Below are 12,603 nucleotides of genomic sequence, written 5' to 3'. Positions count from 1 at the left end.
TTTAAATGATATATAAAACAAGATGGACTTCATTAGATATTTATAGGACATTCCATCGAAAAACAACAGAATACACATTCTTCTCAAGTGCTCTTGGTACATTCTCCAGGATGTACTTGGGGCACAAATCAAGCCTTGGTAAATTTAAGAAAATTGAAATCGTGTCAAGTATCTTTTCTGACCACAGCGCTATGAGACTAGATATCAATTACAGGAAAAAATCTGTAAAAAACACAAACACAAGGAGGCTAAACAATACACTACTTAGTAACCAAAGATCACTGAAGAAATCAAAGAGGATATCAAAAAATACCTAGAAACAAATGACAATGAAAACATGATGACCCAAAACCTATGGAATGCAGCAAAAGCAGTTCTAAGAGGGAAGTTTATAGCAATACAATCCTACCTTAAGAAACAAGAAACATCTCAAATAAACAACCTAACTTTACACCTCAAGGAATTAGAGAAAGAAGAAGAACAACAACAAAAAAACCCCCCAAAGTTAGCACAAGGAAAGAAATCATAAAGATCAGATCAGAAACAAAGGAAAAAGAAATGAAGGAAAGAATAGCAAAGATCAACAAAACTAAAAGCTGGTTCTTTGAGAAGATAAACAAATTTGATAAACCATTAGCCAGACTCATCAAGAAAAAAAGGGAGAAGACTCAAATCAATAGAATTAGAAATGAAAAAGAAGTAACAACGGACACTGCAGAAATACAAAGGATCATGAGAGATTACTACAAGCAACTATATGCCAATAAAATGGACAACCTGGAAGAAATGGAGAAATTCTTAGAAATGCATAACATTCCAAAACTGAACCAGGAAGAAATAGAAAATATGAACAGATGAATCACAAGTATTGAAATTGAAACTGTGATTAAAAATCTTCCAACAAACAAAGCCCAGGACCAGATGGCTCCACAGGTGCATTCTATCAAACGTTTAGAGAAGAGCTAACACCTATGCTTCTCAAACTCTTCCAAAATATAGCAGAGGGGAGAACACTCCCAAACTCATTCTACAAGACCACCATCACCCTGACACCAAAACCAGACAAAGATGTCACAAAGAAAGAAAACTACAGGCCAGTATCACTGATGAACATAGATGCAAAAATCCTCAACAAAATACTAGCAAACAGAATCCAACAGCACATTAAAATGATCATACACCATGATCAAGCAGCGTTTATCCCAGGAATGCAAGCATTCTTCAGTATACACAAATCAATCAATGTGATACACCATATTAACAAATTGAAGGATAAAAACCATATGATCATCTCAACAGATGCAGAGAAAGCTTTCGACAAAATTCAGCACCCATTTATGATAAAACCCTCCAGAGTAGGCATAGAGGGAACTTTACTCAACATAATAAAGGCCATATATGACAAACCCACAGCTAACATCGCGCTCAATGGTGAAAACTGAAACCATTTCCACTAAGATGAGGAACAAGACAAGGTTGCCCACTCTCACCACTATAATTCAACATAGTTTTGGAAGTTTTAGCCACAGCAATCATAGAAGAAAAAGAAATAAAATGAATCCAAATCAGAAAAGAAGTAAAGATGTCACTGTTTGCAGATGACATGATACTATACATAGAGAATCCTAAAGATGCTACCAGAAAACTACTAGAGCTAATCAACGAATTTGGTAAAGTAGCAAGGTACAAAATTAATGCACAGAAATCTCTAGCATTCCTATACACTAATGATGAAAAATCTGAAAGTGAAATTAATAAAACACTCCCATTTACCACTGCAACAAAAAGAATAAAATATCTAGGAATAAACCTACCTAAGGAGACAAAATACCTGTATGCAGAGAATTATAAGACATTGATGAAAGAAATTAAAGATGATACAGATAGATGGAGAGATATACCATGTTCTTGGACTGGAAGAATCAACATTGTGAAAATGACTATACTACCCAAAGCAATCTACAGATTCAGTGCAATCCCTATCAAACTACCAATGGCATTTTTCACAGAACTAGAACAAAAAAGTTCACATTTGTATGGAAACACAAAAGACCCTGAATAGCCAAAGCAATCTTGAGAAAGAAAAAAGGAGCTGGAGGAATCAGGGGCCCTGACTTGAGACTATACTACAAAGCTACAGTAATGAAGATAGTATGGTACTGGCACAAAAACAGAAATATAGATCAATGGAACAGGATAGAAAGCCCAGAGATAAACCCAGGCACATATGGTCACCGTATCTTTGATAAAGGAGGCTAGAATATACAGTGGAGAAAAGACAGCCTCTTCAATAAGTGGTGCTGGGAAAACTAGACAGCTACATGTAAAAGAATGAAATTAGAACACTCCCTAACACCATACACAAAAATAAACTTAAAATGGATTAAAGACCTATATGTGAGACCAGACACTATCAAACTCTTAGAGGAAAACATAGGCAGAACACTGTATGACATAAATCACAGCAAGATCCTTTCTGACCCACCTCCTAGAGAAATGGAAATAAAACCAAAAATAAACAAATGGGACCTAATGAAACTTCAAAGCTTTTACACAGAAAGGAAACCATAAAGAAGAGGAAAAGACAACCCTCAGAATGGGAGAAAATATTTGCAAATGAAGCAACTGACCAAGGATTAATCTCCAAAATTTACAAGCAACTCATGCAGCTCAATATCAAAAAGCAAACAACCCGATCCAACAATGGGCAGAAGACCTAAAAAGACATTTCTCCAAAGAAGATATACAGACAGCCAACAAACACATGAAAGAATGCTCAACATCATTAATCATTAGAGAAATGGAAATCAGAACTACAACGTGGTATCACCTCACACCAGTCAGAATGGCCATCATCAAAAAATCGACAAACAATAAATGCTGGAGAGGGTGTGGAGAAAAGGGAACCCTCTTGCACTGTTGGTGGGAATGTAAATTGATACAGCCACTATGGAGAACTGTATGGAGGTTCCTTAGAAAACTAAAAATAGAACTACCATGTGACCCAGCAATCCCACTACTGGGCATATACCCTGAGAAAACCATAATTCAAAAAGTGTCATGTACCAAAATGTTCACTGTAGCTCTATTTACTATAGCCAGGACATGGAAGCAACCTAAGTGTCCATCGACAGATGAATGGATAAAGAAGATGTGGCACATATAAACAATGGAATATTACTCAGCCATAAAAAGAAATGAAATTGTGTTATTTGTAGTGAGGTGGATGGACCTAGAGTCTGTCATACAGAGTGAAGTAAGTCAGAAAGAGAGAAACAAATACCGTATGCTAACACATATATATGGAATCTAAAACAAAACAAGAAAACAAAATGGTCGTTGAAGAACCTAGGGGCAAGATGGGAATAAAGACACAGAGCTACTAGAGAATGGACTTGAGGATAAATGGAGGGGGGGAAGGGTAAGCTGTGACAAAGTGAGAGACTGGCCTGGACATATATACACTACCAAACTTAAAATAGGTAGCTAGTGAGAAGCAGCCGCATAGCACAGGGAGATCAGCTCGGTGCTCTGTGACCACCTAGAAGTGTGGGATAGGGAGGGTGGGAAGGAGGGAGATGCAAGAGGGAAGAGATAAGGGGACATATTTATGTGTATAACTGATTCACTTTGTTATAAAGCAGAAACGAACACACCATTGTAATGCAATTGTACTCTAATAAAGATGTTTAAAAAAAAAGTAAAATCCAAAGTTAATGTTATTTTTAAAAATTAAAAAAGTTAACTTTATCTATAGACCTCAAAAACTGTTTGCTGAATGAGAAAATAGAGTAATATGATTTTAATGCAAATGAAAATATCAATTGGCTAGAAAAAAAAAGATTGCTTTGGCTACTCTGGGTCTTCTGTGTTTCCATATAAATTGTGAAATTTTTTGTTCTAGTTCTGTGAAAAATGCCATTGCTGGTTTGATAGGGACTGCATTGAATCTGTAGATTGCTTTGGGTAGTATAGTCATTTTCACAATGTTGATTCATCCAATTCAAGAACATGGTATATCTCTCTATCTATTTGTATCATCTTTAATTACTTCATCAGTGTCTTATAGTTTACTGCATACAGGTCTTTTGTCTCCTTAGGTAGGCTTATTCTTAGGTATTTTATTCTTTTTGTTGCAATGGTAAATAGGAGGGTTTCCTTAATTTCTCTTTCAGACTTTTCATCAGTGTATAGCAATGCTAGAGATTTCTGTGCATTAATTTTGTATCCTGCTACTTCACCAAATTCATTGATTAGCTCTAGTAGTCTTCTGGTAGCATCTTTAGGATTATCTATGTATAGTATCATGTCATCTGCAAACAGTGACAGCTTTATTCTTTTCCGATTTGGATTCATTTTATTTCTTTCTTCTGTGATTGCTGTGGCTAAAACTTCCAAAACTACGTTAAATAATAGTGGTGAGAGTGGGCAACCTCGTTTTGTTCCTGATCCTAGAGGAAATGGCTTCAGTTTTTCACCATTGATCATGATGTTGGCTGTGGGTTTGTCATATATGGCCTTTATTATGTTGAGGTAAGTTCCCTCTATGCCTACTTTCTGCAGGGTTTTCATCATAAATGGGTATTGAATTTTGTAAAAAGCTTTTTCTGCATCTATTGAGATGATCATATGGTTTTTATCCTTCAATTTGTTAATATGTTGTAACACATTGATTGATTTGTGTATATTGAAGAATCCTTGCATTCCTGGGATAAAGCACAATTGATCATGATGTATGATCATTTTAATGTGCTGTTGGATTCTGTTTGCTAGTATTTTGTTGAGGATTTTTGCATCTATGTTCATCAGTGATACTGGCCTGTAGTTTTCTTTCTTTGTGACATCTTTGTCTGGTTTTGGTGTCAGGGTGATGGTGGTCTCGTAGAATGAGTTTGGGAGTGTTCCTCACTCTATTTTTTGGAATAGTTTGAGAAGGATAGGTGTTAACTCTCCACTAAATGTTTGATAGAATTCGCCTGTGGAGCTATCTGGTCCTTGGCTTTTGTTTGTTGGAAGATTTTTAATCACAGTCTCAATTTCAGTGCTTGTGATTGGTCAGTTTATATTTTCTATTTCTTCTTGGTTCGGTCTTGTAAGGTTGTGCTTTTCTAAGAATTTCTCCATTTCTTCCAGGTTGTCCATTTTATTGGCATATAGTGGCTTGTAGTAATCTCTCATGATCCTTTGTATTTCTGCAGTGTCAGTTGTTACTTCTCCTTTTTCATTTCTAATTCTATTGATTTGAGTCTTCTCCCTTTTTTCCTTGGTGAGTCTGGCTAATGGTTTATCAAATTTGTTTATCTTCTCAAAGAACCAGCTTTTAGTTTTATTGCTATTGTTTCCTTCATTTCTTTTTCATTTATTTCCGATCTGATCTTTATTATTTCTTTCCTTGTGTTAACTTTGGGGTTTTTTTGCTCTTCTCTCTCTAATTGCTTTAGGTGTAAGGTTAGGTTGTTTATTTGAGATGTTTCTTGAGGTAGGATTGTATTGCTATAAACTTCCATCTTAGAACTGCTTTTGCTGCATCCCATAGGTTTTGGGTCATTGTGTTTTCATTGTCATTTGTTTCCAGGTATTTTTTGATATCCTCTTTGATTTCTTCAGTGATCTCTTGGTTATTAAGTAGTGTATTGTTTAGCTTCCTTGTGTTTGTATTTTTTACAGATTTTTTCCTGTAATTGATATCTAGTCTCATAGCTTTGTGGTCAGAAAAGATACTTGATAGTATCTCAATTTTCTTAAATTGACTAAAGTTTGATTTGTGTCCCAAGTTACGATCCATCTTTGAGAATGTTCCAAGAGCACTTGAAAAGAATGTGTATTCTGTTGTTTTTGAATGGAATGACCTATAATTATCAATTAAGTCCGTCTTGTTTAATATATCATTTAAAGCTTGTGTTTCCTTATTTATTTTCATTTTGGATGATCTGTCCATTGGTGAAAGTGGGGTGTTAAAGTCCCCTACTATGATTGTGTTACTGTTGATTTCCCCTTTTTTGCTGATAGTATTAGCCTTATGTATTGTGGTGCTCCTATGTTGGGTGTATAGATATTTACAATTGTTATATCTTCTTCTTGGGTTGATCCCTTGATCATTATGTAGTGTCCTTCTTTGTATCTTGTAATAGTCTTTGTTTTAAAGTCTATTTTGTCTGATATGAGAATTGCTACTCCAGCTTTCTGTTGATTTCCATTTGCATGGAATATCTTTTTCCATCCCCTCACTTTCAGTCTGTATGTGTCCCTAGATCTGAAGTGGTTCCCTTGTAGACAGCATATATATGGGTCTTGTTTTTGTATCCATTCAGCCAGTCTATGTCTTTTGGTTGGAGCATTTAACTCTTTTACATTTAAGGTAATTACCGACATGTATGTTCCTATTACCATTTTGTTAATTGTTTTGGGTTTGTTTTTGTAGGTCTTTTCCTTTTCTTGTGTTTCCTGCCTAGAGAAGTTCCTTTAGCATTTGTTGTAAAGCTGGTTTGGTGGTGCTGAATTCTCTTAGCTTTTGCTTGTCTGTAAAGGTTTTAATTTCTCCATCAAATCTGAATGAGATCCTTGCTGGGTAGAGTAATCTCAGTTGTAGTTTTTTCCCTTTCATCACTTTCTTCTGACACTCCCTTCTGACTTGCAGAGTTTCTGCTGAAAGATCAGCTGTTAACCTCGTGGGGATTCCCTTGTATGTTATTTGTTGTTTTTCCCTTGCTGTTTTTAATATTTTTTCTTTGTATTTAATTTTTCATAGTTTGATTAATATGTGTCTTGGCCTGTTTCTCCTTGGATTTATCCTGTATGGGACTCTCTGTGCTTCCTGGACTTGATTAACTATTTCCTTACCCATATTAGGGAAGTCTTCAGTTATAATCTCTTCAAATATTTTCTCAGTCCCTTTCTTTTTCTTTTCTTCTTCTGGGAGCCCTACAATTCGAATGTTCATGCATTTAATGTTGTCCCAGAGGTCTCTGAGACTGTCCTCAATTCTTTTCATTCTTTTTTCTTTATTCTGCTCTGCAGTAGTTATTTCCACTATTTTATCTTCCAGGTCACTTATCCGTTCTTCTGCCTCAGTTATTCTGCTACTGATTTCTTCTAGAGAATTTTAAATTTCTTTTTGTGTTGTTCATCATTGTTTGTTTGCTCTTTAGTTCTTCTGGGTCCTTGTTAAATGTCTCTTTACTTTCTCCATTCTATTTCCAAGATTTTGGATCATCTTTACTATCATTATTCTGAGTTCTTTTTCAGGTAGACTGCCTATTTCCTCTTCATTTGTTTGGTCTGGAGGGTTTTCACCTTGCTCCTTCATCAGCTGTGTGTTTCTCTGCCTCTCATTTTGCTTAACTTATTGTGTTTGGGGTCTCCTTTCTTTAGGCTGCAGGTTTGTAGTTCACATTATTTTTGATGTCTGTCCTCAGTGGCTAAGGTTGGTTCAGTGGACTGTGTAGGCTTCCTGGCGGAGGGGACTAGTGCCTGTGTTCTGGTGGATGAGGCTGGACCTTGTCTTTCTGTTGGGCAGGACTGTGTCCGGTGGTGTGTTCTGGGGTGTCTGTGACCTTATTATGAATTTAGGCAGGCTTTCTGCTAATGGGTGGGGTTGTGTTCCTGTCTTGCTAGTTTTTTGCATAGGGTGTCCACCACTGTAGCTTACTGGTCGTTGAGTGGAGCTGGGTCTTAGTGTTGAGATGGAGATCTGTGGGAGATCTTTTGTGATTTGATATTTCATGGATCCAGGATGTCTCTGGTGGACCAGTGTCCTGAACTCAGCTCTGCCACCTCAGAGGCACAGGCCTGACACCAGGTCGGAGCACCAAGACCCTGTTAGCCACATGTCTGAGAAGTAAAGGGAGAAAAAAAGAAAGATTGAAAAAAATAAAATAGAATAAAGTTATTAAAAATAAAAAAATTAAAAAGTAATAAAAAAGAAGAAAAGAAAGAAGAGAGCAACAAAACCAAAAAACAAATCCACCAATGATAACCAGTGCTAGAAACTATACTAAGAAAAACAAAAAAGCAAACAGGCAGAACCCAGCACAAATGGTAAAAGCAAAACTGTACAGACAAAATCACACACGGAAGCATACACATACACACTCACAAAAAGAGAAAAAGGAAAAAAATATATATATATCATTGCTCCTGATGTCTACCGCCTCAATTTTGGGATGATTTTTTGTCTATTCAGGTATTCCACAGATGCAGGGTACAAGTTGATTGTGGAAATTTAATCCGCTGCTCCTGAGGCTGCTGGGAGAGATTTCCTTTCTCTTCTTTGTTTGCACAGCTCTTGGGGTTCAGTTTTGGATTTGGCCCCGCCTCTGCATGTAGGTCGCCTGAGGGTGTCTCTTCCCGCCCAGACAGGACGGGGCTAAAGGAGTGGCTGATTAGGGGGCTGTGGCTCACCCAGGCTGGGGGGAGGGAGGGGTACGGATGCACGGTGCATCTGCAGCCGCAGAGGCCAGCATGAGGTTGCAGTAGCCTGATGCACGCTATGTGTTCTCCTGGGGAAGTTGTCCCTGGATCATGGGACCCTGACAGTGGTGGGCATCACAGGCCCCCAGAAGGGAGGTGTGGATAGTGACCTGTGCTCGCACACAGGCTTCTTGGTGGCGGCTGCAGCAGCCTTAACATCTCATGCCCGTCTCTGGGGTCCGTGCTGATAGCCGCAGCTCGCGTCAGTCTCTGGAGCTCGTTTAGGCGGTTCTCTGAATCCCCTCTCCTCCCGCACCTGGAAACAATGGTCTCTTGCCTCTTAGGCAGGTCCAGACTTCTTCCCGGACTCCCTACCGGCTAGCTGTGGCACACTAACACCTTCAGGCTGTGTTCATGCCGCCAACCCCAGTCCTCTCCCTGGGATCTGACCTCCGAAGCCCGAGCCTCAGCTCGCAGCCCCGCCCGCCCCGGCGGGTGAGCAGACAAGCCTCTCGGGCTAGTGAGTGCTGGTCGGCACCGATCCTCTGTGCGGGAATCTCTCTGCTTTGTCCTCCACACCCCGTTGCTGTGCTCTCCTCCGCAGCTCCGAAGCTTCCCTCCCTCCGCCACCTGCAGTCTCTGCCCACGAAGGGGCTTCCTAGGGTGTGGAAACCTTTCCTCCTTCACAGCTCCTTCCCACTGGTGCAGGTTCTATCCCTATTCTTTTGTCTTTGTTTTTCTTTTTTCTTTTGCCCTACCCAGGTACGTGGGGAGTTTCTTGCCTTTTGGGAGGTCTGAGGTCTTCTGCCAGCGTTCAGTAGGTGTTCTGGAGGAGTTGTTCCACGTGTAGATGTATTTCTGATGTATTTGTGGGGAGGAAGGTGATCTCCACGTCCTACTCTTCCACCATCTTGAAGGTCTCTTTCTCTTGTATTCTTTGAAGTTCCCGTAGTTTTATGGGTTTTCACCTCATTGGAGGTGCACTGAAGAGCTGAGAAAATGTGATAAAGTTACTGACCACAAACTGACAGCCTAAAGTTTGGAAACAAGCAAACAATTTGTCATTGGAAGATCTGTTGCTCTTGGACAAAAGTCAGAGTGAGTGTGAACTGTGAGGGAGATGAGCTAGTTGGCTGCAGAGAGGCGGGTAGCAGAGGGCATGGTTTTCTGTCTTTGTATGGGAATATCATTTGCATGTTTTAATGGGGTTTCCAGATCATTGATGAGAAAATGGAGATCTGCACAGAGTAGGGAGGGTTGCAATGGAACATCTGAACTCCCCTTATTTTCCCTGGAGCCAGATCAACACCAGGTTGCTCCCACCCACACCTCTCCATGTCAAGCAGGAGACATTGATGTCTGGACAGGCATGTTTCCAAGGATATGGCTCATTCCCTGCTGGGTCCCCGGTGTTTAGTGTAATGCCAGGTACATCAGGGCCACTGTGTACACACTTGTTGAATGAATGAATGTTGAATGAGTTCCTTAGTCTCACAGACGTGCAGGAAAAAGTTTATCAACTCAATATGACAGGTGAAGGATCCTCTCACTTTTCTGCACCTGTTGGGCTAGGAATCCTTGCCCTTAATAAATTTGCTTAGCAGCCCTTGGGAAAGTAACATTGAGTGATGGAAGGAGCATGGAGCTGGGAGTCCACATCCCTGGATCCTAGTGCTGGCTCAGCCATCCCAGGATGTGTGACTCAGAGATTAGATGAGGAACATAGCATCTAGAAACCTTGGTTTCCTCCAAGGAAACATTAAAGAACAGTACCAATTAATAGTTTGTGGAATCCTTGGATTCTCTATTTCTTCCCTGTTCTTTGTGGAGGAAATGGGCCTCACTGGAATTCAGATGCCAGTTTCCCTCTGATAATAAATATTCTGTTTGGTCCACTTCCTTTCATTGTAGTAAAACTAAAATAAATCATTTTGGATTTAAAAATTTTTAAAGATGTGTAATGAGTCAAAAATTCTATATATAATTTATCTTCACAATGTGTTGACTTTCTTCGGTGTTTACATACGAAATCTACCACCTTCCAAATGATTACTGCTCCATGAAGCATTCTCTCTTCCTCCCAAGCAGCAGAGACCTCCCCTCAGAGTTTCAGTGGGCATCTGTGCCTTTCCCATGGCACAGATGGTCTACTTCACAGCTCTTTCTATCCTATTCGTCCTTCCGTCACAGATTCTTAGGTATCAAGGACCGGTATCATCGGGTAATCTCCTGAACGTGTCTCTGGTACAGTGCTAATATTTGTTTAATTAAATTTTATGAGCAAATTACTTGAATGCCAATGGATTTCAACTTCATCCTGTGGCCGAGTGTAATGGACTGTTTTGGAGAAGGGGAGTGATATGAGACTACTAGTGTTTTGAAGTTGGTTTGGATAATATTTCAGAGGATGGTTGCAGAGGGAGGGGACTGAGGGAGCAGGGTGCAGGTTGGGGGTGGGTGGGTGACGACAGTGGTCCGGGATGGAGACAACAGATGCTTGAACAAGCATTATGATGTAGAGGAGGACATGGAAACGGGAAATAGTTCATTGATGGAACTGATCAGACTTACAGGCTAATTTAGGCTTATCAGAGACAAAGAGAAGACTGGATGAACCAACTTCTTGTTTAAGAGAGTGAGTGGATGGTGATTTCTTTAACCAGGCGGATGAGCAGATTTGAAGGAGGAGGGAAGTCAATGAGTAGGACAAGCTGTGTTTCAGAGGCCTGTGCTTGGGACCAGAGTGAACTGGTGAGTGTTTTGAGTCTGAGTCCCCTTCCCTAGCATTCATCCAGGGGGTTAGGCTGGCATTTGTGGCTTTAGCAGGGCTAGGGATGGTGGCAAGAGAATCCTTAGAGTCTAGAAATCTAATCTAATCTCTATTTCTAATCCATAGAAATAGGTGTTAGACCAGTGGTGAGAGATGTTATTAATTAAGAATCATGGATCAGGGTTAGGTCATTGTGAGAACAGTGGTCCCAAGTGGGTCATCCAAGCAGTGGTGGCTCTGGGCTGGTAGCAGGAAGCAGAAATCAAAGCCAGGATGGCAGGAGGAAGTAAGGCTGAGTGAGGAAGTGTGGATGGGGCTGAGCAGGACAGACACTATCCAGTGCTGAGCTCAATGCTCCTCAAGGTGGGAAGACTGGACCTAAGGGGTCCCGACTAGAGTGGAAAGTTTGAGCAGCTTCTTTTAGCAGAACCACGTCTTTCACTGAAAGATCAAATCTGCGATTGTTTATTTTGCCAAGTTTGCTTACCAACATGTCCTTTTGTAACTCACATCATAGCCCGGACAATTTCCTGCCAAAGATAAACTTGTATCTTCTTTCTGAACAGAGAGGTGTAGGAAAGGAAACTGTCAGGAGATGAGGTTCCCGTCAAATGCAGAGAATGACTTTCTTCACTTGGCAAATGTCTTTTACACTTCATGATCTGGGTGTAGGAATGGGAGAGCCGTTGAATTTCCATTCTACACCACGAACTCTCACTTACCCGCCCATTTATTCACTTGTTCAAAAAGTATTTGAGGGCCAGGCATGAGCTTAGCACTAGGGATGCAGCAATGAGGAAGACATAAGTAATCCTTCCCTCAAGGAGCCTGGAGAAAAAAATGGGCGATGGCTGAGTGCCGAAAAGGAAAAGTGTAGAGGATGCAGGAGTTTGACAGGTCAGGGATGTCTTCCTGAACAAAAAAGCAGCGTTTAAAAGCCAAGGGCTGCAGGATAAGGAGAAGGAGATGCTAGCCAGGCAAGGGGAGGTGGGGTGGGGAGAGACTGTGGAGGGGGGTGGCTTCAGTGTAGGAAGACCTGAAGGAGGCAAAGAGCAGGGACAATAGAAGAGCTAGAAACGGGGAGATAGGTAAAGCTGCAGAGGTGGGCATGGACCATGTGGGTCTTGTAAATTGTACCAAAAGTTTATTTTTAGATAAAGAACAATTAGGGGCCCATTCATAGTGGCTGGTGGTCCAAAAGGAAGTAATAAGAACTGGGGTCGTTTTCCATGTGGGCTGGGATTGTGGATTGTATTCTCCCAGGTGTGTGATGTCTCATGGCAGGTCCCGGGGGCAATAGTTTCTTTCTTAGAGACAGGGTCATCGTAAACGTGAGGGGGGAAATGTCAGCTGGAAAGGTTTGGAGGCTTTTCTCTAATCTTTTTGGTTAAGTACAGAGTCGTTTTAGTAGTTCCTCTACATTT

This window comes from Globicephala melas, chromosome 14, assembly GCF_963455315.2.
Source record: "Globicephala melas chromosome 14, mGloMel1.2, whole genome shotgun sequence".
Taxonomy (NCBI): Eukaryota; Metazoa; Chordata; class Mammalia; order Artiodactyla; family Delphinidae; genus Globicephala; species Globicephala melas.
Note: the sequence above shows the minus strand (reverse complement) of the source record.